A 25,894-nucleotide genomic window follows, 5' to 3' on the forward strand; every position below is an offset into this window, starting at 1 on the left:
TATTTTAAAGCTTATGCAAATGAACTAGATTAAGGTTGCATTCTGGAAGCTGAAGCTGGAAAATGGGAAGTTCAATTTAAAGCTCGGTGTAAATAGAGCTTCACATGTGTTCTAAATCATTCTCCCCTCTTAGCCCAAGAGTCCTCTGTTCACCCCCTAGTGTTCTCAGACCCACAAGAATCTCTGCCAGTGAGGTACTAATTGACAGCAGTTAGGAGTAACGGAAAGAGCAATGGAATGGGATCTAATTCTCCCTCTCCCACCCCTCAACCCCCCGGATGGTACTGCATGAGTCACTTCATTTTCCTAGGCTTTAGTTTCTTCATTTGAGACCCAAATGTCAGCTGCATTAGAATTGCCTAGGAAGCACATTCTAGACTACTGTGCACTACTGATTTACAGTCTCCATAAATAAAGCCCAGCACTGTGAACTGTTCACATGCTCCCCACTGTAGGGATCTCTCCTCTCTAGGATTCTAGAGTTGGTTGCAGAGTATCTCCTTTCAACTCCTGTTTCCCTACCTACCTTATAAACACTGTGTGCTAAAAGTTCCCACTCACCTGTGGCCCTGGGCATGGACTCTTGGATGCTTTCTTTGAAGAGCTGTGACAAATTTGTTGAAACTGATGTGTGAAGTTCAGTATCTGCCTTCTTGTGAGTTCCAGAGTCCTTGAAAGAAGGGCCACTGTGCTTGCTGTATGGAAGCTAATAGACAGATTGGTGAACAAGCACAACAATACTAAATAAGAGATTGAAAAGATCACAAAGGCCATGTCATGAAGTCATATGCATCCTAACCTCCATAGACATGTGCAGGTGATAAGTGTGTAGCACTGTAGAGATCTGGACTAGAATTTGGATCCGTGCTCCAAAGGACTAGGATATGCGGAAGTGGGGAGGAGAAGTTACAGCTCAGAGAAAGAAGCTAGAAAAGAGACAAAAGGCCTATGCACAGGAGAGAACACTCTGTCTTTGACCTAAACTGTTGAGAAGAGAGTTGGCCTGTATTACATAATGCTTGAAGATGGTTTTCCATTCAGGTCTTGTGGAATTGAACTCCTTATGGTAAAACCTTGTCCCTGACATGCCACTTCACCTAATCTCACATGGCCCCAAAGTAAGCACTGCCTGATGATATTTCCAAGAGCTTATCACCTGTTGTACCTTGGGAGGCACTCAAGGAACACTGTGCATTTTCTGCTTAGTGAATCCTCTTTTTCTCTCTTAGTGAATCCTCCATTTTAATGTCAACCTAAACAGGGATACCCTCTATACTCCCAATAAGAAAAGAGCATCAGAACCTGGCTATGCAAAATTAAAATTTTGTGTGAGTGTATCTTTCAATCCATTTTTGTGTTACATGTGTCTGGCCCCTTCCGTTGTCCCTTATTCCATCAAAACACCAAGTGCTCCTCTGCCAGCTGCCCTATTTGGAGCCTCAGTCAAACTAAGGGAGAATTGTCTTATTAGCTTTCTTTCTCAAGATAAAAGAGGATGCTGGAAGAGGGCAAAGCTTCACCTGTAGGAGAAAATGGCAAATATAAAGAATATGCTTCCTTAGGTAGGAAAGAGATTTGTGAGTTGGGGACTTTTGTGTCACTCCACACCAGAGCACAAAGTGGCCACTGAAGACTGGCCTGGTATGCTTAGGTGGACTTTTCTCCAGACAAATTCCAGACTATTACTGCGGAAGAGAATGAATATCATCTCCACTGAGTTTAGCAATAGAGCACTTTAATTTCTTTCAATCCTATTTATAAAACCATATTTTACACCGTTGCTTCAATTCAGCCCCATCTGCATTTTCTTTCATTAATCACAGTAGAGCTCCCCACTGTAGCCTTCATTACCTGTTCAAAATGAATGTGGAGAGAAAACATAATTAGATGCCACTTTAAAAAAATAATATCTTAAAAATAGAGAAATGACTTAAATAAAAAAGAAGGGAAGGGGGAAAATACACACAATTTGAACTAATGGGCCCAATTATTGCAGGTAAAGATGGATTTTAAATCAGCTTTTTTCTTCCTCTACCCCTGGCCCCCCCACCACCACTTTAGTGAATCATGACAAATCTAGAGTTCAGCTGGATGGATGATTCGATTTCCTCATCTCTGCTGAAACAATGAAATATTTCTATAATATTAAACCTATCAAACTGATCAAAGTGCAGTGTCAAAATTCTAAGTGTTCCTTCTTGTCCAATCCCCTCAGCTCTGGCAAAATAGAGAACATTTTATTTGCTGCCCCAAAACTCCCTGAAGTTTTTGAAATCTAATGAACTTTGCCTGATTCACAATGTTTGCTGCATTTCTCCCATGGGTGTGTGTCACCATCCACACCACACTAGTGGCAGGAGTATTCATTATGACTGACTCACCTGCTGAACACCATACATACCTTTAAGAGCTGCTTGCTTGCTCTCATCCCTTCCCAAAATATAGGCCTTAGACATCGATCTAGTGTTAGACCATGTTAGTATGCTATCTATCATACAAGGCAGCCCAGCTAGGTGACAAGCATATGAGCAAGTCCTTGTTAGCATGTGCTGCCTATGCATCCTCAATTCAACTGCAGAGCTGTCCAACCTTACCCAACGTCTTAATGTTCTGAAGCTTCAGTTTCTCCACATCTATAAAAAGATACACTAATAATGTACTAGTAATACACTAATGCCTCCCAGCCTATCACACAAAGTTATGTGAATGAAGATAGAGGATTTATGGAGAAACCCCATAACCATGCCAAGAGGTCAAGTGAATATTATTACATTTTAAGCCTGACTTATTCATGGATTGATTCCATGCAATCTTAACCAAGTACAGTAAATAAATAAATAAATAAATAATAACAAAAGACATTTCATAAACAAAAATGTTAAATTCCCACGTGCATTCCGCAGCTCAGTTGACACCCAGAAACTCTGTCAGTCTCATGTTATCGTCAGTTGTGTTTAAATCATTCTGTGATCTGCTGAGTGTTTCCCTGCCCTGTATTTTGTGAACACCTGTCTCCCAAAAAGCCAATGGTGCCCAAAGCAAGGTTAAAGTTGTGTAATCCTCCTAAGCCGAAAAGGGTGCATAAGGTGATTAACTAAAGTGATAAAGAGAAAATTTGAGATTTGTTGAAAGATGCTATCTTTAGCAGAAGTTGGATGGCATGATGAGTAACATGAATGAAGCACCCACAGTGTAGCACTGCACTCTATGCATTTAAGCATCTGCACCATCTCCTTAATGGAAGTCCCCTTGGAACCATCTACCACAGATGCCAAGGGTCTACTGTGTATGTCTCATCTCATTTGATGTGGGCAAGTTATGTGCAGTTAGACAAATCTCACTAGGCAAACCTACCTTTTCAGCAGTAACAGGAAGGTGGGAAGAATTTGGTGTTAGAGCCAGCCTGGTCTGAATTTGATTGTTTCCATCCTGTCACTTCCTTAGCCATGTGGCCTTAACAAGTTGCTTTTCTTTCTGAAACCTGGTTGCTTCATTTGTACAAAGAGATAATATCTACTTGCCTTTCAAGATTGCTGCAAGGCTATGAGAATTAAATGAAATATATATTTGAGCACCTAGAACACAGTTGGTGCTCAATGAGTAATAGCTGTGTCACTGAAAGGGTTTTGTTTACAGCATTGTCTGGAAGAAAAGGAAAACAGACCCCTGAGCCTATGAAGAGTTTCTTGTCTGACACCAGATCTGGCCAAGGGGTGGGGTGAAAGTTTGTTTCTTTTCTTTCTTCATAAGCCTTTTTTTTCTGGCAACTGTAACAAGGTACTACTCTCTCAGTGTTTGTGGCCTTTTGTTCCCAAGACCTGCTAGGGCTAAAATAGGAAAGGACATTTCTGGGAAGGATAAAGGAGGGAAGGAGTCAAAAATGGGGTGGCTACATTAACTTCATTTCTTAAATGAGAAATGAGCTCCAGATTTACAGATTAAGTGCTATTAATTACCACCCAGCAAATATTGAACCACAACGTTGTGCTCTTAGGCAAAAAAATCAGAAACTCAGCCTGAATACTAAAGAACTCCATTAGCACTCTGTGTAAACGTTTGTCAGGCATGGCCCTTCTTTGACACTGAGCATCCAGTGAGGCCCAGGCAGGGCCCAACAGGTGGAACCCAGCCAGCTTCCTCCACAGAGCCCACTTCCACCTGCAGCCTGTGTCTGGGAGTCTGGGGATGATGAAGACCAGAATGAGCTCACCTACTCACCAGATGAGGCGGGGGATAGCTATGGGAAGCTGTTGGAGTCCTTTCTCCTGTGAATGGAAGATACCAGATTTGTTCTCAGGCCTAACCACTTTACATATTTCATCTCTACCACATATAGGAAGACTTTGGATACAGTTGGTCCTCAGTATCCACAGGGGATTTGTTCCCCATGCAGATACCAAAATCTGTAGATGTTCAAGACCCTTAAATAAATGGGTCAGTGTTTGCATAGAACCTACACACATCCTCTTGTATACTTTAAGCCATTTCTAGATTCCCTATAACACCTAATATAATGTAAAAATGATATAAATAGTTGTTATACTATACTATTTAAGGAATAGTAACAAGAAAAAGTCTGTAAAGGTTCAATATAGACACATTGTGCTTTAAAATATTTTTGATCTGCAGTTGGTCATGTCTGTGGATGCAAAACCCACAGACACAGAGAGTCAACTGAACCTGGAAAACTTCCTGCCTTGACCAACCTTGCATGTACAGAAACTACCTTTAAGCTCCCCTTGTCTAAAAATGCCTCGGAACGGTGAATTCTGAGATGGGGAAGAAACTAGAATGCATTGATGGGTATTGTCTGTTGGCACGAGGCTGTGTTCACAGTGACAGACTTTCTCCACATAATGTTACTGCCATCAACATTGCACCATCAGGTAAACTGAGACCCAGAGACACTGCTACCTAGAATCCACATGTGACCCAGAAGGCTCTTGAGCTCTTCTCCTGCCCCTCTTCACTGAACTCTCAGGACTTTGTGATGAGCAAGCTAGAGGGCCAGCACACTGACAGCTACCATCGTCTCTACTGCCGGCCCCACCAAAGGACACTTTCAATTTCCCCTTGGCAAGCTCATCCCACTCAGCACACCTCAGGATCCTACTGAATCTGCAGTACAACTAAGCAAATTGTGAAACTTACTATTTGAGAAAACTTTTTCCCCCAAACTCTACATAAGAGCACTGCTACCAAGGATAATGTTTTCTGGTGTAACAAATTGCTGGCTTCCACGATGACTAGGTAGTGTCTTTTTCATACTCTGCTCCCTGCAGCCAGACGAAGATGAAGAGTCATCCTTTGAGTCCTTTCTCCTGAGTGGCAGGACAGTGTGTTGGAAGGACTCTGAGTATGGGGGCAGTATGGCGATCCCCAGCAGCCTTTGCCCAATCAAATAAGCATGACCTTTAACCCTACCCCCCTCCCCACACACACACACTTCAGTTTTCTCATCTGTAGTCTCAGGCTCTTGGTCTAAACCAGGATTCCTCCACCTTGGCACTATTGACATGAGTGTGGGGACTGTCCTGTGCATTATAAGATGCTTAGTAGCATATCTGGCCGCTAGCACCAGAGGCCAGTAGCAGGTGCTCCCAACCCTTTACCCAGTTGTGACAACCAAAATATCTTCTGACACTGTCACATGCCTCAAGGAGCAAAATTGCCCCCACTGAGAATCAAGGGCCTAGATGATCACTAAGAATCAGTTGGAAAACATGTGCACCCAAATTGGGTTGAGATGTCATTTTAAAATGTAAATGCCAGCTCAGATCTCAGCTCTGTCATTTACATTTTAACTTCCTATAATTGGTCAAATTACTTCACCTTGCTGAGCCTCAGTTTGCTTATCTGCGAAACAGAGATGATGTTGTCTAATGGGTAGGGTTGACTGGAGGATTAAATGAGGAAATGTGTATAAAACTTCTGACACATGGTATATCGCCCCATATCCAGTGCCATTATTGCTATGACTAGGATTCAAAGTAAACCAGACCATCTGCTCTCTCTCTACAATCCCTCTTAAGACCAAATCCACAAAAATGCAAGGTAGCCAGCAGCAATCTCAATGCAAAGAAAGAAACTAATAAATGCATGAAACATCTACTTTGTTTTGGGCCCTCTAATAGGCAGTTTCATTAAAAACTCTCAAGCTAAATCAGAGCTAATTGAGGACTGATAAATGCAGAGATAAGTGATGGACTAACTCTGAGCCCTGCCAGGTTGCCAAAGCTGGGAAGGTCAGGCTCTGTAAATATGTGGGTATTGATTTTGCTCCTTCATATCAGAAATGATTCCCTTTACTTTTGCCAATTAGGATTCATTCCATTCATCTGTTAAATACCATATGTGAAAAGGGAGGAGATGGCAAAGGAATTTGTGATGCATTTCATTCCTAGCAATGAGCTCATGTCTTCTTTTTTGGTTTGCTTCTGCCTAACGGACAATTGACTTCAGTTCGTACAGAAAAAGACAAGGAAATAATATCTGTCCTTAAACCTGAGTTACAGGTTTCGATTTCCGCTTCTCTCGTTTCCCATTTTCCAGAGCCTGACAGCTGCCTGTTACCTCCAGAGCTACCTTCTGCAATAAGTCCCAATTCCCCGATGCACATTACTGAGATCACATACCTGCTCTGGCCTTCCCCAAGAGAGGCTTTATTCTTCAGTGGAAGTATCGATCCACTACCAGTTACAGGCCTAGTTTCTATATTAAGTGTCAATAAAGAGTAGGTGGAGGAGGCTGGAGATGGAAGTGCTCCCTTCCTCTTTTCCTGATTGGCCAACCCTTAGGTCTCTGTTGCTCTACAGCCTCAGGGATGCTTCCATGGACTTCATCTACTTTGATATTATTCCCTTCCCAGTCACTCATCCTCCACTTCCTATTCAGACCCAGCTGATGTTACAGCATGTTTACGAGCCACCAGTTACTTTCCCATTTTTTGTCTCATCCAGCCCTCACAGCAACACATTGTACAACTCTTACAAAGATGTTCATGAAGGGCCATACATAGAATAATGGATAGAGCTGAATCTGCATGTTCCTCCCTGCTCCACGTCCCACTGTGCATTCCTCTGTCCCTTGGAAGCCAACCATGATCCCATCAGAAAATCCTTTCTTTCCAAGGATGAGTAAATGTCCCATGGTGACTTCCTGCTATAGACGTTGTGATTGCTCCAAGCAGTGCACATAGGCTCTGTCCTTGACCCGAGCCAGACAGAGCAAGACTAGATGACAATGCCATTCTGGCCACACCCCATTCTGCCTCAGTTAACATTGCCTTCCCTATCTAACTTTTCTCTTCCACCTGGTGAACTCCTATTCATCCTTCAATAATCAGTTTTTAAAAATCACCTCTCCAAGGCCAGGTGTAGTGTGTACTACACAGGAGGCATAGGTAGGAGTATCCCATCCAAGACTGGCCCTGGGCAAAAGTAATTAGACCCTATCTGAAAAAAAACTAAAGCAAAAAAGGGCTGGAGGTGTGGCTCAAGTGGTTATGCACCTGCCTAGGTAGCATCTGCCTAGCAAGTACAAGGCCCTGAATTCAAAACCAAGTATTGCCCTCACCCCTAAAAAAACAACTCTCCAATGTAAACCTCTGACCTGTCCATTAGTATCTACTGCTGTGTCTCTTTGGCCCTATGACACATCTCTGTTATTGCATGTAGCATGCTGTCTTTTCACTTCCCATAATTCCTAGCACATCATACTAAATCAATTCTTCATTTAAGAAATCAAGATTTCTTAAATGAGTGACTAGATGAAGCAAGCCATGCAGGGGGTGGGACTCTTGGGGCAGATAATGACCATAGTATTTGAAGCATTTGCTTAGAAATGGCCTCAAGAATCTACTATGCACCCTGAAATTAGAGCTGTTTTATCATGAAGGCCTGGAAATTCGGGGATAAAGGCAGACAGCTTCTTGTCCTTGCACCCACTAGTTGATCTCTTTGTACTTCTTCTCAGACCTCAGTGGTCAAAGACATTGTGTGGGGTCGCGTTAAGGTGCACACACTGCCTCTGCAGTCTTGAGTGATACTAGTGCCATGTACTACCCTTTGAGAAGCTGACCAGATTTCTTCTGGGCTCCATCCTACCTTGTCTGAAGTTGCCAGCCTGTCACTTTGTGCCCCCAACAGAGCCAGAATGCCCTGCATCTCTGTGCCAGCTTGGTAAAGCAACTGTCTGCTGGTTTATTTATTCTCTCCCATTATCACTGGGGGAAGAGAATCCAAGACATGCCACATCTTGTTTACAGCAAGCCTCAGAAATGTTAAAAGTGCAAGTTTAAAAAAATTGTATCAGAAGCCCCTTAGAATTACACATATCAGGGAAAAAAAGGGCTAAGGGAAATTCATAAAATATTAAATGACACTGTGTCAAGACACAGACAGGGGCAGAACAGTAATCAAAGTAAACAGCACATCAAAACCCCAGCTAAAACCGTTATTTAAATTGAAAGTAAATGCAGGAAGTGATCATGTAGCCTTGTATAAATGTATTTCCCAGAGCCTTTTAAGAATATTAATGATTATGGAAGTATAATGGCTGAATAGCAATGATCATTTTTACAGCTAGTGACAGTTCAGAGGGAGAAGAAAAAAATCCAGATCTTTCCAAAGAAATGCACTGGTTTGATCTTCCCAGCACATGCATCCCTTCAGGGAGCAGAGAGAGGGCTGGGAACAGTGAGTAAGGTGTCCAGGACTTGTGATGAAGCTTTTCTTTTCTAATGGACAAGAGGCCATTCAGAGAAGGTGTTTTGGTCATGATTGTGGTCCCCCACCCTCTCTTCTAAGGCACCTGATGAGCCCCAACTGTATGCATGGCCTCCATGAGTTGTCATCATTTCTAAACTACTTCCCACCTTAAATGTTCTGAAAAGTTCAGCCCAAAGCCCAAAGGGAAAGTGTAAATTACCATAACTGACATCCAACAAAGACACTAGGAGTGACACATCAGAATTAGAAAGTTGGACTCCTACTTCAGAGATCAAATGCTCACAATGAGAGCCAATTCTTCTTCGGGTTGCATTGTGTCAAAAGTCATTGAGTACAGGGCAAGGTGCACTGCTTGGGTCTGAAAGGAGACACTGAACTCTTAAAGCAGGGTCCAGCCTCCTGCTACCTCTGGTTTACTTGGCTTCCTGATGATATAAGAAACTTCCATCACTGCCTTTTCTGCCGTATAACCTCCTGGGGTCAGATCTCAAGACTTCCTTAGGCAAAATCTCCATCCCAGCATTAAAAGGACACCTAGCTAAGTATGTCCCCTCCTCAATGTCCTCTATATTCCTCCAGATGACATGGACTCAGAGGTGATGCTGGCCCAAGGCTGGACTTCCCAGATCAATTCAAACCAGGAATTCAAGGGAATCGTTTTCTCTCTCATTGACTCCCTGTCTCTGGCAATAGCCTTCCTGGGCTGACAGGTGTGTTGGGTTATAAAGCTGTTTAGTCCTAATTTGCTTAGTAGAAAAGGTCACCTAGTCCAGGTGACCAAAGCGCTCTAGACATTTAAGCATACTCTGGGTGAACCAGAAAGCATGGCTTTGCTTTCCTTTGTGAACTTTTTTCTCAGGGGGGTGAGAGAGGAGAGGGAGAGTCATGGGTGGGCAAGGGGAGGATCTCATTAGGTGGTGTGGCTTTTTTGAGGACAAGACTCTAGGATTCTTACATTCCCAGGTTCAATACACTCATTGACTAAATATTATGTTATTATAAACTATGAAATCATTGTATGGCTAATACTTTCCTATCAGTTACTCTACAATTTTAACTATTATTTATTATCCTCCTTCTCAAATCTTGGCTCAGATTGCCATTCCAGCAGGAATCCTAAGTCTCCTAATGGAGCAGATTGTAAAGGCCAGAGGCAGCAGCAAGGAGGGGAGACTAATGCACCCCCTGCCCCCCATGCTGCGCTCACTGGCAGCCAGCAGAGCAGCTCACAGGCCCCCTTCCTTCAGTGGTTTTATCCACCTTCTGGCAGCCCCTTCTCCTCACTGCTGGGGCCCAGTCCTCAGTTGCTTCCTCAAAGAGTTGCCTGCATCAAAGTGGCTACTGATTCCTGCTTCTTTCTTCCACAATCCTTTTTGTTCTCTGCTTTTGATTCAGCATATGCTGGGGAGCCAGGCTCTTGTCTTTCAGCTTGTGAATAAATGGGAGCACTTAGAGAGACCCCATCAGCCAAGCATGATGAGCTTCTCATTCTCCTGCTACTAGGGAGCTAAAGGGTCAAGTAGCTCAGGACCCCACTGTGGTCTCTTGGAGCCACCAAGTCTGGGAAAGGGGGCATCATTGGCAGGCTAAGGACCTGGTCCTTCCAGCAACACCATGTGTGTGAACTTTACTAAAGTTTTGCATCTGTGCCTTTGTCAGGTCCTATGTCTGCAAAGATACATAAAATCACATTCATAACCTTGAGAAAATTGCAGAAATGTGAAAGGTAGACAGGAGACAACCTGTGGGTTGTAGTGGAAGCACTGCAGAAAAGGCTTTGCACAGGAGGTGATACTGGGGCTGAATCTTAAAGGGTTAAATAAGCGCTGGCCAGATGCCCACCATAGACACAGTGGGATAGGATCATCTACAACCCTGGCAAAGACCAAGAGGCATGATTCTCTCAGACAACTGCCAATCACCTGGTCTTGTAGAAGCAGGGAGTTGGGGGAGAAATGGAGGTGGAGCTGGGGAGGTAGGGAAGAGCTTCAACACAGAGTTTGACAAACTATGCTAAGAAGCTTGGAATGGAGGAGTTAACACTAACTTGTTTGTAATAATTCTCCCAGAAGGCAATGAAGGGGACTCTGATGCCAGAGAAACTAATTGGGAAAACAGTGCAAATCATTGGCCTACTCAGCACTTGGTACGGTTTGAGCTTGGTTGTGGAGGGGGCTCTCCTGTGCATTGTGTGATGTTCTGCAGTGGCCCTGGCCTCTACCCACTTGATGACAGGAACAGTCACTCGGGTGAGACAATCAAAAATATCTCTGCACATTGCCAATGTCCCCTGGAGGCAAAATCACCCTGGTTGGAATCACTGGTCTAAGCAACCCTGTAGTGAGCACAAATGTGGAGATGAAGACAAACTGAAGACTGGTTCAAGAGTCAAGCTGAGAGTGACTCCAGGCTGACCAGGAAGGTGGGGGCAGAGGGCAGAGGCTGGGCAGCTCTCTGACTTCCACTGGACAGGTAGGGATGCCTATGGTTCAGGGATGGCAAGAAGAGTAGACAAACCAATCTGGCCAGACAAAGGACTTGAAAGTTTGAACTGTCACACTCAGGGCCTAAATGAAAAGATTCAGTCAACAGTGGGTCCCACAGGCCTGCAGTTCAGAGCCAAGGGCCAGGTGGAGACCCATATGTAAGCAAGTCCCTGGAAGCAATGGGACTGCCATCAGGAGAGCAGATCTGAGTAGGAAAACTGCTGAGGGGAGAACCCAGGACATCAGCCTTGCAGTGTCTAGGGAGAAGAAAGAAGGTCATGACAGGCACCACAGGAGGAATGAAAATGAGGAGAAGGAAGAAATCTTAGAAAGAAGAGATGAATGACGGTTTCTAGGTGAAGCAAGCCAAATGTGCAAAAATGTCAAGGAAAAGGACAGAAAAAGGTGTCTACAGGATACCTGAAAGGATTAGCTTGAGGGCAGGTGAGTTTATAAATACAAAAGGTTGGGAAGGGTCAAAAGCACTAGACAAACACAGGTGCTGTAAGTAGTGATTAGCAATGCCCAGTGATTGTTAGGCCTCCCTCCATTGAACCTGGGGCCAGAGTAACCTCCTAAGCTCATAAAATAGCAAGAGTGCTCTGGGTGACCAGCATTTCCCCTCCCCAAGGATATGATTGTCCTGGACTTAGTGAGTGTCCACAAAGGACTCAGGTTCATACCCATGGGCTCCCTGCCAGCCTTGTTCATGTGCTCCAGCAGCAAAGTGTCAGGGAGTTGCCTCTTGCCTCAGCTGCCAGCCTCATTGTTTGTAGGGAGAATCCCCCAGCAGGTTAAGGTCCCTGACTTCGTGGAACAGAAAGCACCTATTGACCCACTGACTCCTTTCTGTGGCTCTGTGAGGTGCTGGCTGCAACCAATCTGGCAGAATGAACCCTAATTTTGACTTACTGTTTCTCCTGCATTAAATCCCTTTGAGGACCCTTGCTGACACTGTTGTTTTGTTTGTTTGTTTATTTTTTGTTTTTCTATTTTGTGGTGATGGGATAGAGCCCAGGACCTTGTACATGCTAGGCAAGCACTGTGGTATGAACTGAGCCTCCAGTTCTTAATGACACTTTTTAGCCTTCACCAGGTTCCACTTCCTCTCTCTTCTCTCTCTTTCTAAACTTTATTATGCTACCTCTTTCCTGAAAGAGTTATATTTGTTATTGGAATAGAACTCTTGTGCTTCCTAAACATTTAGCCATACTCTAATAGGCCCTTCCTTTCTCATTCCCTCTTTGACCCACTCAGCATCTTTTTGCTCCACTCACCAATTCAGGTAGGGCTTAGGTTGGCCTAAGGAGGCAGCCATTCTGCTAGAGATGAGAAAGGAGGGCCCACCTCTTGCTTTTTGGCTTAGGACATGCTGCTCATGGCCTTGACCCACTCCAAGCCTGCAGGCACACATGCCTGTCCTCAAAAGCCACCTCCCCCAATGTCTCTTGGCAATTGGACAGGCCACTGCCCAGATAGCCTACATCTCCTCCCACCCCTCAAGCCTCAGAGCCTATCCTTTGTTCCCAATGCAGACAGCACCCTGAGAATGAGGCAGCACCTGTGGGGTGCTAGAAATTCAAGGGAACAGATGCAGTCCTACCCTATTTGGATTTATTCAGGATAGAAAGGAGGCATAGGAGGTTCCAAATCACTCATCCCAGGGAACCAAGTTACTTATTAGGCTCCATATGTCCCCTGCTTTAAACCTTAACTGCCTTCACTTCATTGATAAGCACTCAGATCATCTCCTGCCTACCCCTCCCCATACAAAGAGTCAAGGTCATCCAGGTTCCTGTGGGTCCTACGCTGACATTGCTTCAGCATGGAAACCAGTAGCTGTGGGCAGCAGGGAGTGAGCAGTCTCACATTTATCATCTCAGCTCAGGGGAATAGATACCTCTGAGCTCTGTGCAGGCCAGGCAGGGTGCTTAGCACTGGGCGGGAAGCAGTGAGACCCACCTTGCCCTCTAGAAGCCTGTGCTCTACCGAGCAAAGGCAGCCATGGACCACTCATTTGAACATGGTGGATAAGTCAGATAAACACCTGCATGCCCAATAGAGGCACGTGCAGCATGCGGCCAGCAAACGTTGATCCATACTACACCCTGTGAGGTAGCTATTATTCCATTCTGCAGGTAGGAAAACTGAGTCTTAGGGTTTCCTTCATATGACTCCTCCAAGGCTCCATAGCTATTAAGAGGTCCACTGAGCCCACATCTCCTATTGTCATGGTCATTCCACAGGAATGGCAATCATTCCATGGAACTAGTGACAGCTACACCTTGTGGCATGGCCTTGCAGCATCTTTACCCTAGTGTACCCAGCCTGGGTCACTTTTTGTTGCTGTGACAAATAATGGAAAGAGACAGTTTAAAAGAAAGATTTATTTTGATTCATGATTTCAGAGGTTTCAGTACATGGTCTGCTGGCTCTTTTGTTTCTGGGCCTGTGGTGAGACAGTACATCATGGCAGAAAGGGAATGGTAGATCAGAGCTGCTCACCTTGTGGCAGCCAGGAAGCAGACAGAGAGACAAGAAGGAGCCAGGGACAGGATACACTTCAAAGGCATGCTCCCCAGTGATCAACTTCCTGCAGCTAGGCCCTACCTCCCAATGTTCCCACCACCAAAATAGCACCACCAGCTGGGAAGCAAACCTTCAACACATGAGCTTTTGTGGAGGATACCTCATATCTAAACCACAGCATAGCCCTCTGTGACTCTGACATATCCATTGCATCCTCACTGCCTTTGTTCCACTGTGGCACAGAATGTGCTAGGAGGAGTCCAGAAAGTGTTGTCCTGCTTCTCCCAGAGCTAGGGGTGGGGAATTAAGTTGTCATCTTCACACCTTGGGTGGCCCTGCTTCAAGCTCCTCCCTCTGGTCTCCTCATGATTGGCTCTGAAGACCCAGGTCCTTCTGCCTGTAGATATCTGCCCTGGGTCACTCAGGCACAGGTGTGCCCCCATGGCTACCTCTGCCTTGGAAGGCTCTAGTTTGGCCTTTTCATCCTCACAAGACAGTTAGTGTTTCAGAAGCAATTGGTAAAATGGATCAAGCTAAGTCAAATCTGATTTTCTTGGAGAGGAAAATCAAATTCTCCACTTGGTGAGGCAGACAGAGATTAGAGAAAGGAGGACTAAAAAAACACAGCTTGCCCAGGAAGAGATGGTCAGAACCCTGAGGCGCATGGGAGGAGAGTGGCAGCAGGATTTGCCAGCCAGGCAGGGTTTGCATGCTGCAGAAAGCTGAGCAGTTCTCAGCCTTCAGGCCTTCTGACTTCAATGGACGCCAAGTCCTCCCAACTTAAACCAAGTACGTTTACTTATTCATTTACATTTACTTATTCATTTTAATTTTAAGATTTGTAAACTCTTTCTTCTCAGGTTGAGGCCACCAAAAACTCAGCTCTGATGGGGAACATTTCCCAGAGGGGGTGGGAGGTGAGGACTAGAGCTGAGCTTCTGAGAATCCAGCCCGTGGTGGGTGGGACACCAACCTTTGTGAGCAGGGAGTGAGTGTCCAGCTTGACCTCTAGAGGGAGCTGGCCCACCAACCAGCCTCTTCTGGGGAAATACATGCACACATGCCTTGGTGCTTGGCTCTGTCATTTGACAAACGTGTATGGAGTAGTCGCTATGCATTAAGGTCTGTGGGGATTCAGAGCTAAGTCCCTGCCTCTAAGGAGCTCTCCATCACGTGGAGGAAATGAGCATGTCCAAACTATCCAGGTTGGACTGTGCTGAGGTCTGTGATACAAGTGTGTCAGAGAAAGATGCAGCTGTGATGACCCTGTGGGAAATCTTTCAGGAAAAGGGCATCTGACCCAGGTCTTGAAGGACGAATGGCAGTTTTCAATGAAGAAAATAGGCAGGGAATGTCTTATTCCAAGGCATGGAGGCACAAGAACCAACATGTTCAGAAATGGTGCGTGGTCCAAGGCAGTTCTGTTAGGAGACAAGAAGTGAGACGGGCAGGAGAAAAGACCAGTATGTGCGCTAGGGGCACATGTAAACAGATGTCCTAAGAAATTGGGACTTTTTCATGAAGCCAACATGATAGACCCAGAAGAAACACAAGGAAATTTCTGAGGGAAAATTCTAGAATGCTTGTCACCTATTTTACATAGATTAGTCAGGGATATGACACATAATGGTGTTCCTAGATGACCACCACAGCTTTCATAAAAAGAGAACCTATGGTTGTGGTGTCAAATTAAGTGCAACGGAGCTGGGGTTCCATAGAAGAACTCCAGAGTCTCACTCCAGGGTGTTGGGGCTAATAATGGAGGAGTATACTTGGGTTGGTCTCCAGGGCCCCCTCCCCACTTCAATCATAGCATCTCCGTTCTTAGCTGTACCTATTTCACTTTGATTCATTCAGCAAGTACCGGGCACCCACTATGTGTGGGTTGTGAAAACTTTTGCCACCACAGAAGGTGAAGGTAAAGAGACCAATCAAGGTAGAGCAACTTGACCAAAGTCCTAGAGTGAGGTGGTCGCCAGGTCTAGATTCCTCACCCCATGCTGTCAGTAGCCCTGCACTCTTGCTTTGTACAGGCTGGACCAGGGGACAGACAGCTGCCACCCAACACCCCCATGACCCTTCAGAAAGGCCTGGGCAGGCCTGCCATGCACAAAGAAGAAGTGTGCCATGTCACAGCCCTCCTTCAAACACAGACAGCCTCCACAAAGAGACATCCCAAAGAGACAGAAAAGCTATTGAGCAGGAAAACACACACTCAGGAGAAAATGGGAACCCAGCCAACTTGCGGGCAAGCAGGGGCAAGCTGATAAGCCTGGTAGTATGTTTGTTTATGGACAGGCAACAATGAGGCATAAAGATGAAAAGAAGTCCAGGCGGCGTTAACAGTTCCCAAACCACGACAGCTTCCTTTGTGCAGAGTCAGCTGGGCAGCTGCTAATGCACAGGGCACTGAAATGAACGCTTTTGTTTTGCTTTGATCAGTTTTGATCGCATGCTCTACCGGAGATATCATATCTTTGATCTCTCAGCACTGAAGTTAAGTCTCTGGAGCTCAGGAGAATCTCCTTGAGATTAATTCTTCACGGCACACCCGGCACCACACTGTCCTCTCCCATGCATCATACACCGTCATGGGTCCTCTGGGTCTGCTGCCTCAGTGGTTATCCTCAGGCTGAGAAAATAATAACCCCTGCATCCTCCCTTCTCCTGGCTTCTCCTCACCTGATGCCCACATTGGGTAAGCCTGGTAATGTGAAAGCCCATTAAGTAAGCACCAGAAGACAGGTCTTTGATTCCTGACACAGGCACTTCCTAGACTAAAAGACCTTAGGCAAATGCTTCACCTCGCTAAGCCTGTCTGTTCATCTGAAAAACAGGAATGCAAGTACCTACTTTGGCCCTTAGCACCCTACCTGACCCAAAGGAAGGCAAAATAAATATTTATTAAGAATTCATTGACCAGTTGATCAATGACAAAGAGGAATGCTAGAAAGTTGTCATTATAGTTATTTCAAAGTATAATAAGCACTCTTGATATAACTTGCTTTGTTTCCCAATCCAGTATTCAAATGATACCTTCTTGGAATCCAAGAGAGATGGAAACCTCAAGAAGGAAGGTAGCTAACACATACATCTCAGCATGGCATCCACAGAGCAGCTGAAGAGTCTTCTCCATCCTTCAGGGAAAGAAAGGTTTCACTTTAGCTGGAAATCCATACAGCCCACCCATCTCTTCAGCAGTCCCTCCCACAGCCTGCTAGGATCTCTAGAGAGGGCTGATAGGGAGTGACATGACTCAGACCCTTCAGGGAGTCCATCTGCTAGCTCACTCACTCTGCATCTTGTCCATAAGAGGAATGAGCTATGACATAAGTCTGCTTGTGCATGTATGGGTGTGCATAAGTTTGTATGTGTAACGCTCTGGGGCCCTGACTTATGATTAGGAATTAGTGTATGATAGCACTAGTGTTTAAATTATAGAGAAAATGAACCAACCTCAAGGAGACAGGAATAAGAAATCTCAATAGGAGATAGCCTTTCTGTTGCCATAGCAGAGCCAATGGGCCAATATAGGCAGAGTATGGCCTCCAGTTCTGTTCCCAGAAGATTTGAGGTTGATGAAGAGCCAGGCAAGACACAAAGGCTGGAGAGAGAAACCTCAGCATTTCTCTTTCTGTCATGTGTGGCCAGGGATCTGCCTACACCTCCTTAAATCATCATGGTGCTTCCTGGCGGCAATCAGATCGTCAATCTAGTTTTCTGCAATTGTGTTCTTGAAAAGAAGAAAATTCCCAGGAGCCCTAGACAGGGGAAAAAAATGATGGTTTTTATCCTTGCTTAAAGCATTTTGAGTATTTTGTTGATTGTTGGGCTTGTTTCTCAAATTCCAATTCCCAAAAAACACTTGTGCAACTCTCTTCCTTCTTCTCTTCCTTCTTTCTCCCTCCCTTCCCTTTTTATAGCACATCATTTATGTAACTCAACAAAAATTAATTGAGCTTTTATGATATAATCATGGTCTAGGTACTAGGAATGAGAAACCCAGTCACTACTCTCAAAAAACTAAACTCAGAATTTGGAGGAGCAGAAAATGGCTTGTCTGATTTTGTTGAGATTTATTTAGGCCTTTAGTTTTATGTACATATGTATTTTATTTTTGTGGTAGTACTTGAACTGGAACTCGGGGCCACTACTACTTGAGTCGGTCCTTTTGTTTTTGTTTTTGGTGGTACTGGGGGTTGAACTCAGATCCTTAAGCTTGCTAAGCAGGTGCTCTACCATTTGAGCCACTGCATCTGTCCTGTGCTTTTAATTTATTTTTTTCAGATAGGGTCTCCAGCTTTTGCCCAGAGCCAGCCTTTGACCATGGTCTTCCTTCCTCCAGCCTCTCATGTAGCTGGGATTATAGGCATGAACACCACACCTGGCCTTGGTCTTTAGTTTTAAAAGCATGGGAGAGAAGGATCCAGGAAATGCTTTCTTCCCACTAGGGAAGCTATGAGATAAATGTCCTCAACGGCTTTATGATGCTACAAGGCCTGTGCATCAGTGGACAAAAGGAGCAGGTTTTAAAAAGTTGTTACCTCTTTGTGCCAAAGTAGCATGAAATAGAGCATGTCCTCTCCCTTCTTTGCCTAACCATCTCTGGCTCCCTCTCCTTGGCTGTCCCCAAGGCAATGTCCTCTGGTTCAGCCCCATTCCCTTTGTGATCCATTCTACTCCACAAATACAACTTTACCACAGTTAAACATGTGCCTGTCTATTAGGAGGGCTACTGAGGCTTCCTTGGGGAAGTCCAGCTCTGCTCATAGAGTACCTACAAAGTGTCATCACTGAAGGCTCTAGCTAGATGCCTGGGACAGCAATGACAACACCCTAGTCCCTGCCCACAAGGACCTCAGACAACTGCAGGAGTCCAACAAGTGCCAGTACTGCAATACTCAGCTGTGTGCAACAGTCTGACTTGGGAAACAAAGGATAGTTTCATGATAGAAGAGACACCAAGAGCTTGCCATCTAGTGGGAGAATGAGATTTCACGGAGAAATCATTACTGTACGAAGAAAATTGAAATATCATAGGAGAATATATCTAGCTAGAAGATTAAGGAGTGCTGGATTAAAAGGTGAAACTTGGCCTCAATCTTGTTGATGGGTAGAATTTTCAGCATTCATTCATTCATTCATTCCACAGATATTTTCTGAATAGTCATTATATTATCTAGGTAAGGGAAATGTAATAATTTATAAGACAGACAAAAACCCTTGTCCTCATGGAGCTTAAATCTAGTGGGGATAGAGACAGAAAGCAGAGCATTAGTCAGTAAACTTTTCTTGGAAAGGCCCAGTTTGTAATTTTCTACTCTTTACAGGCCATAGGGTCTCAGATGTAAGTACTCAACTTTTCCACTGTAGCACAAAAACAAACATAGACTATATGTAAATGAATATATATGACTGTGTTTTAACAAAACTGTATTTACAAAAACAAGGGGTGATCTGGATCTGGCCCACAGGCTATATTTTGCTAACCTGATATAGTATAAGTCCAATAGTCAGAAGTGCTAATGTAAAAACGTAAATATGTGGACATCAGATCAAGGGCAAACACAACAATGGGATTGGACTATGAGCACATGATAAAAGCGAGAGCACACAGGAAGGGGTGAGGATAGGTAAGACACCTAAAAAATTAGCTAGCATTTGTTGCCTTTAACGCAGAGAAACTAAAGCAGATACTTTAAAGCAACTGAGGCCAATAGGAAAAGGGGAACAGGAACTAGAGAAAAGGTTAGATCAAAAAGAATTAACCTAGAAGGTAACACCCACGCACAGGAAATCGATGTGAGTCAACTCCCTGTATAGCTATCCTTATCTCAACCAGCAAAAACCCTTGTTCCTTCCTATTATTGCTTATACTCTCTCTACAACAAAATTAGAAATAAGGGCAAAATAGTTTCTGCTGGGTATTGAGGGGGTGGGGGGGAGAGGGAGGGGGCGGAGTGGGTGGTAAGGGAGGGGGTGGGGGCAGGGGGGAGAAATGACCCAAGCCTTGTATGCACATATGAATAATAAAAGAAAAAAAAACTTAAACCAAGAAAGAAAAAACAAATACAAGAAATATTGGAGGAAGGGCTTGAAATTTTAGTATGGACAATATTCCCCAAAAGGCAATGAGACTTCCTATAGGAAGTGAAGGAAAGAGTCATTTATACAGAAGAAAGAGGAAGTCCACAGCTGTGGAGGCAAGAACGAGTCTGCCATTTCAAGGGCAAGCAAGGAGGTCACAACTGGAGAAAGATGCTTCCAAGCAGATAGGTTTGGCACGGAGGATAGCATGAAGTGGTAGCAAGTGCTTAGGGACAACAAAACACCAGCAGAGCAATTTGGCAGGAGCATGGGTGTACAAGGTAGCATTGTGTAGAGAAGATAGGCTGGAAATGGAAATCACAGCACATCCTCAGGAGCCCTGACCTCCATGCAAAGGAGCCCTGACTTGGCTTGGAGAGAAGGACTTTCTTAGAACTCCTCTTCTGCCCAGAGCCTGTGTAAAAGATTCAGGATCCCAAACAAGCTTTGTCACTGTAAGACACCATCCTGTAGTCGCTCATCCTCTGACTTCTCTCTGCAAGTCCAAGACAAAGCCTTGCTCTTTGTCCTGTCATGGAGCAAGCTCCTTCTGTTGCCAGAGAAGCACCTACTATGTACACACGTTGTGCTAGATGCCTGCATGTTTTATCTTATTTATTCCTTGTGATTCTTCAAGGAAGGGCTTTTCTCCTCATCTTGTAGGTATGGAAAGTGAGGCTGAACACCATCAGTGACATCCCCAAGGTCAAAGTTAAGGAGTGCCAAGACGCCAGACCACAGCAATGTGGACTCAAAGTTCCTTCCAACTCTCCCTGATGCTTCTCATTCAGTCTGTCCCAGAGAGCACTTTGACTTCCAGCCAAAATGCTTCTAATTTCACAGCCCCCTCCCTTGCCAGAGTGCCTGGTGCTCCCTCCCTCTCTGTCTCTCCTCTCTCAGGCATGTGAAATAGATCCTTCTCCCAGGCTGTTTCCAGCCAGTGCCCTTTTAACAAGTGATGCCAGATCCCTCAGCACTTCTCTCCTTTCCTGGCTGCTCCTCCTGTTGTGGTTCCCTCTCTATCTTCTTCCCACAGACACACTTTCTCCCAAGCCTCTTCTTCAACTCCAGACCTTCAGCACCCATTCCAGGTCCCCAGATCCAGCCACAAAGGTTTCCTCTCAATCAGGGTGAATATACCTGCTTTGCCCAGGGCAGTGCTGGCCTGTGCCCATTGTCCCGGCATGAATACTGATAACTCCCCATTTACCCTCCAAGTGTCTGTTTGGGTGGGAAATGTCCTCATTTGTACTGGGCATGGAAGTGAACACTAATTTCAAATCTTTGAATTTCACTTGAGAGTAATTTTCAGCTTGTCACGGTTTTTTAGCTACCTAATGTTTTTATTTCCTTATATACACCCTGTAACCCAGCATGTTGCCTCCAGGTCTGATTTCTAACTGCAGTGGTGAAATCTTTGCTGGAGGGGTTTGGGGGCTTGTTAGCAGTTAGAATTCAACATCACTAGGGAGCCAGGCAGATGCAGCCCCACCACACCAACTCCTGTGCCCCTGCATGCAAATGACACTGGGCAGACTGTTCAAGAGACAATGATTCCAGAGTCACAATGGGTCTCCTCAGTAAATATTTATTGGACACCTACTACCTGGTATTGGCACTTATAATTATGAGCAATGGTGACACAGTAGTGGACAAAAAATAAAGTTCCTGTCTTCAAGGAGCTTACATTCAAATGGAATGAGACAGACAATTCACAAATACATGATATGCCAAGTGGTAAATCTGATGAAAAAGCATAAGAGAAAGTAAAAGGGATAATCGGGCACCAGTGACTCACACCTGTAATAATCCTAGCTACTCAGGAGGCAGAGATCAGGAGGATCAAGGTTCGAAGCCAGCTGGGGCAAATAGTTCATGAGACCCTATCTCAAAAAAATCCATCACAAAAAAGGGCTGATGGAGTGGCTCAAAGTGAAGGCCCTGAGTTCAAACCCCAGAACTGCAAAAAAAAAAGGGCAGGGGGAGCAGAAAAGAAGAGCAGGAAAGACCAAGATCTTGGTGGGTTTGAGAAGCAGCAAGGCCTGTTGAGCTGAAGTCAAGGGAGTAAAAAGGGGATGTGAGCAGGACCCCAGAGCAGAGAGGTGGAGGGGTCACATCCGGCCCCTGAGCACTGGGAGGTTTGAACAGTGGAGAGAGAAGGGTCCAATTTACACTGCATAATCTGGCTGTTGCTGTTAAGAAGAAGCTGTAGGTAACAAGAACAGAAGTAGGACCTGTTCTCCTTCTCCACCTCTGTGTCCTTCTTTTTTCAGTGCTGGGTATCAAATCCAGGGCCTCAGACATGCTAGGCAAGTGCTATGCCACTGAATTACAGCCTCAACATGCAGAATATCCCTTAGGAATTAATCCTCACATCCAGGTGCAAGATGGGACCGAGGTGGCAGTAGCAGAGATTGAGAGAAAGTCATTTTCTGGATAAAAGATTGAATAAGAAATATTAGAGAAAGAGAGGCATCAAGGATGACTTCTAAGGCTGTAGCCTGAGCATGAAGAATATCAAGGCTCCCCCTGACTGAGATGGGGGGTGATTTTGACAGGATAAGGAAGGAGGGTTATGTAGAGGAGGCAGGCTGGAAAATAGGAGCTGGTTTGGGATGGGTTACACTTCTGATGCCTGTGAGATACCCAAATAGAAATGTCAAGCATGGGAGTAAGTGGTATTGAAAGCTATGGGAATAATAAACGTAGCTGCCTCCTGTCAGCTTTCCCTCACTATGACAAATCAACTTAAAATGAGGAAAAATTTATTTTGTCTCATGGCTTCAGTCCATAGTCACTTGGCCACATTGCTTCTGAGCCTGTGTCAAGGCAAAATATCATGGCAGGGAGCATATGGTGGAAGAAGTCTGCTCACCTTATAGCAGCTGGGAAGCAAAGAGAGAGAGAAAGGAAAGGGCCAGGATCCCAATATCCCCTTCAAGGGCATGCCCACAATGACCTAACTTCCTTCTACTAGGCCCCACCTCCTAAAGTTTCCACCACCTCCCATAGTGCCATAGGCTGGGAGACCAAACTTTCAGCATGCAGTCTTTGGGTGATATTTAAGATCCAGAGCACAACATTGACCAGCAAGGAGCTGACCATTGGATTTGTCCATGTGGCGCTATCAGTTGGCAACTTTCCCAGTCAACCTTGGAAATAACTCTTTCAGTGCAGGGCTGAGACAAACCTGAATAATGGGTTCAAGGGAGAGAAAATCAAGGGGAATCCACCCATCAGATGAAGCAGATAGTGAGAAGAGACTTCTGAGTTCTGTGTGAAAGAACATTGAAAAGGAGCTACAGCAGAGAATGAGAGAAAATATGGATTATCTCCATAGAGATACTATTTATATTTGTAAAAAGACAGCACTGGAAGGAATGGAGACAAATACTTGGATAAATGTCCTCAAGTGGGTGAGAGGGGCTGGAATCAGCCTCCTCAGGGGCAGAAGGATTCCATGAGACTCCTCTAGTATCACACCAATCAGGGTTCCTGTCCAGTGAGGTTATTATGCAGACCCCAGGAAATGCTATATGAGCCCCAGTAGCTCTGCCTACGGCTTCCCTATCTCTCATAAACTTGAGAATTTGTTTGTTGTCTAATCCCCAGTTTCTTTATCTTAAATATTGGCTTATCGTGTCCACCCCAAATGATCATTGTGAAGAGTAAATGAAATAACGTTTGTAAAGACCAGAGCTTATCTTATAACAGGGGATAAGCTAAAATAAAGGCCAGCCCCTCTCCACTCACCTGTTCTCAGTCTGCCCTCCATGGTTTCTCTGAGGACCTCTGTCTTGAGACACTCTGATGGTCATTCTGCTCTTAACATGCTTAAAGACAAATGAAAGCAGGCACAGCCATGAACTGCCAGGGTCCCCAAACACCCCCTCCCTAGATTTGCCTCTGTAGCTTTTACCTGTGAGTTTGATGAGTCATCTTTCCGTGACAATTTTTCATTTCCGTTCAGCTTCTGGGAGCTGGGCTCTGTAATCCACACCAGATCTTCAAAGAGCTACTTCCTGCAGAGCAGAGCCCAGCCAGGAAGCCCCGCCCCCTCCTCAGAGCCACAGCCACAAAAGAGCGGTGGATATGTGGCAGCAGTTCCAGGCTGGTCCAGTCTGCCTGAGCCTGAGGCAGGAGACAGAAAGAAGGCTGGATGCAGGAGATGGAAGTCTCTCTCCTGACACAGCCTCAGGGCAGGTAGGGTGGGAGACAGTCCCAAACCCAGGTTGCAAGTCCTCCTCACAGCCCAAGCTTCTGTGATGCTACCTTGCCCAGGTAGAAGGTCACTGAATCCCTGGCCCAGAATAACAGGGCCCTTATCATGAGGAAAGGGACATTTTAACTTCTATCTCCAAACCTCCCAAGGAAAAAATTTAAAGTTCTGTCAAAGCAGGTTAGCATATTAGCAATCATAGCTCACTACCATCTGTATTTGTTCCATTTGTGGCATTTATGATAGTTCTTCACATTAATTATTTCACTGCTAAAGTCCCTTCTAATTTCTGAACACTGTTATTTCTAAAAAAGATGGATATTAGATATGCCACACATCAGCACAGGGTGGCATTACAGCATGCTATTAAGTTCAGATGCTGAGGCTTGGCAGAAATAACTTTGCTGTTTGTAATCACAATAAAGTGTTTTATGTTGTGGCTCAAAACAAAGAATAAGCACTGATGGAAACTGACTTAGTTTGGCAATGACCCTGAACTCACCAAGAAAGATAGGAACCACTAGGCTGAGGCAGCTGGGCAGTCAGAGGAAAGCCATGAGTCAGGATAGAGGATGAGGTGTGCAGGAATAGCCATTCCCAAGCCTGAAGAGGTTTTTGCAAGGACCAGTTCCCAATGAGAACTCCCAAAAATTCTGATTCAATAGGTCTAGAGACATAGCCAATTGCTAGAACATTCTATCACTGTTGGTTCATACAGCTACTTGATGAACAGTGTACCCAGAGGATAGTGATGTAAGAAAGGTGTCTTAGCTTATAAACTACAAACACATTATCTCACTAAATATCATGCCAGTCTTTAAAGGGAACTTTTATTATAATTTCTAGGACCAACAGGATAGTTAGCCTTCCTCCTAACTCCCAATCTCAGCCCCCACAAAGGATGTCATGGGTTAAACAACCAGAGACCAAGAAGACAGCCTTGGATGATGTACCAGCCAACAAGGTCTAAGAACAGCAAAGAAAACTCTCTTTGTTGAAGTTCTTTGTTTTCAAGTGATATTAGAGGGCTGGGGCCGTGGCTCAAATGTGAGGCAGTTCAAATCCCATTACCACCAAAAACAAGAGAAATAAATAAAAATAAAAGTGTCATTTGAGATTCTGATCTGAGGAGCAAATACTTCTTCAAGGTCCCTTCCTGTTCACACATGTCTTCATCCTCTAATTTGCTAATTTACTTCTCAAAAATGTTCCAACCACCTGTGATACATGAGGCATTACACATCGCAGGCACACTGGTGTGAGTGAAACAGATGCACTCTGCCTGTCAAGGGAGACAGACAGATGACCAGAGCAAAGAAATCTTGGAGAAAGAAGCAAAACAGGTGGCCACCATTAATAATAAGTGAATCTCACTTAGATGAGGTGCAGGCCAAAGTGAAAATCAGTTGATAGTAATCAGCTTTCCCAGCTGCAGACTTCCCTGATCACCACCGAATACCCTACAAGTTCAAGCTTAGCAAATGACTTCTTGCCTGATGTGGCTAGTTCTTCAATGAATCGGGTTCTTGTTTCTGCTGGGAATATAGCTCCCCCTGGTGGTTGGAGGCCCAAGTTTCACAATCCCAAGAAATTCTGTGTAAATCGTTCTCACTTAGACTGGAGGCCATAGAGCCACAAAAGCAAATGGCTGCCTGTTTCTTTGGAAGGGACCTATCTTGAGCCTTCTGAAGCCTCCTTTGTTCCTGAGTTTGAATCCATCCTCCCTACTTCCTTAATGTTGTGATTCTGGGCAAAGTTATTGAAACTCAGAGCCTTGATCCAGGGTGATAGCATTGATGTGAAGATTAAATAAGATAAAATGATAGCTATCTCAGTGCATGACA

General features: G+C 44.8%; 1 protein-coding gene and 1 long non-coding RNA gene across 10 annotated transcripts in view; one reads left to right on the plus strand and one right to left on the minus strand.

Moving 5' to 3' along the window:
• Kirrel3 (kirre like nephrin family adhesion molecule 3) overlaps positions 1-25,894 on the plus strand; it is a 568,837-nt gene that overhangs the window by 253,902 nt on the left and 289,041 nt on the right. The window lies entirely within an intron of this gene.
• On the minus strand, positions 1,737-23,957 carry LOC141420866 (uncharacterized). Of its 2 annotated transcripts, none has more exons than XR_012445550.1 (5): positions 23,751-23,957; positions 23,585-23,664; positions 17,201-17,505; positions 16,781-16,881; positions 1,737-1,851 (listed from the first exon to the last, which is right to left on the minus strand). It is a non-coding gene; the product is annotated as an uncharacterized lncRNA (long non-coding RNA). The 2 variants fall into 2 exon arrangements; XR_012445549.1 differs by lacking the exon at positions 1,737-1,851 and adding an exon at positions 13,600-15,165 and having other exon boundaries at positions 23,751-23,956.

Source organism: Castor canadensis, chromosome 2, assembly GCF_047511655.1.
Source record: "Castor canadensis chromosome 2, mCasCan1.hap1v2, whole genome shotgun sequence".
Lineage (NCBI taxonomy): Eukaryota > Metazoa > Chordata > Mammalia > Rodentia > Castoridae > Castor > Castor canadensis.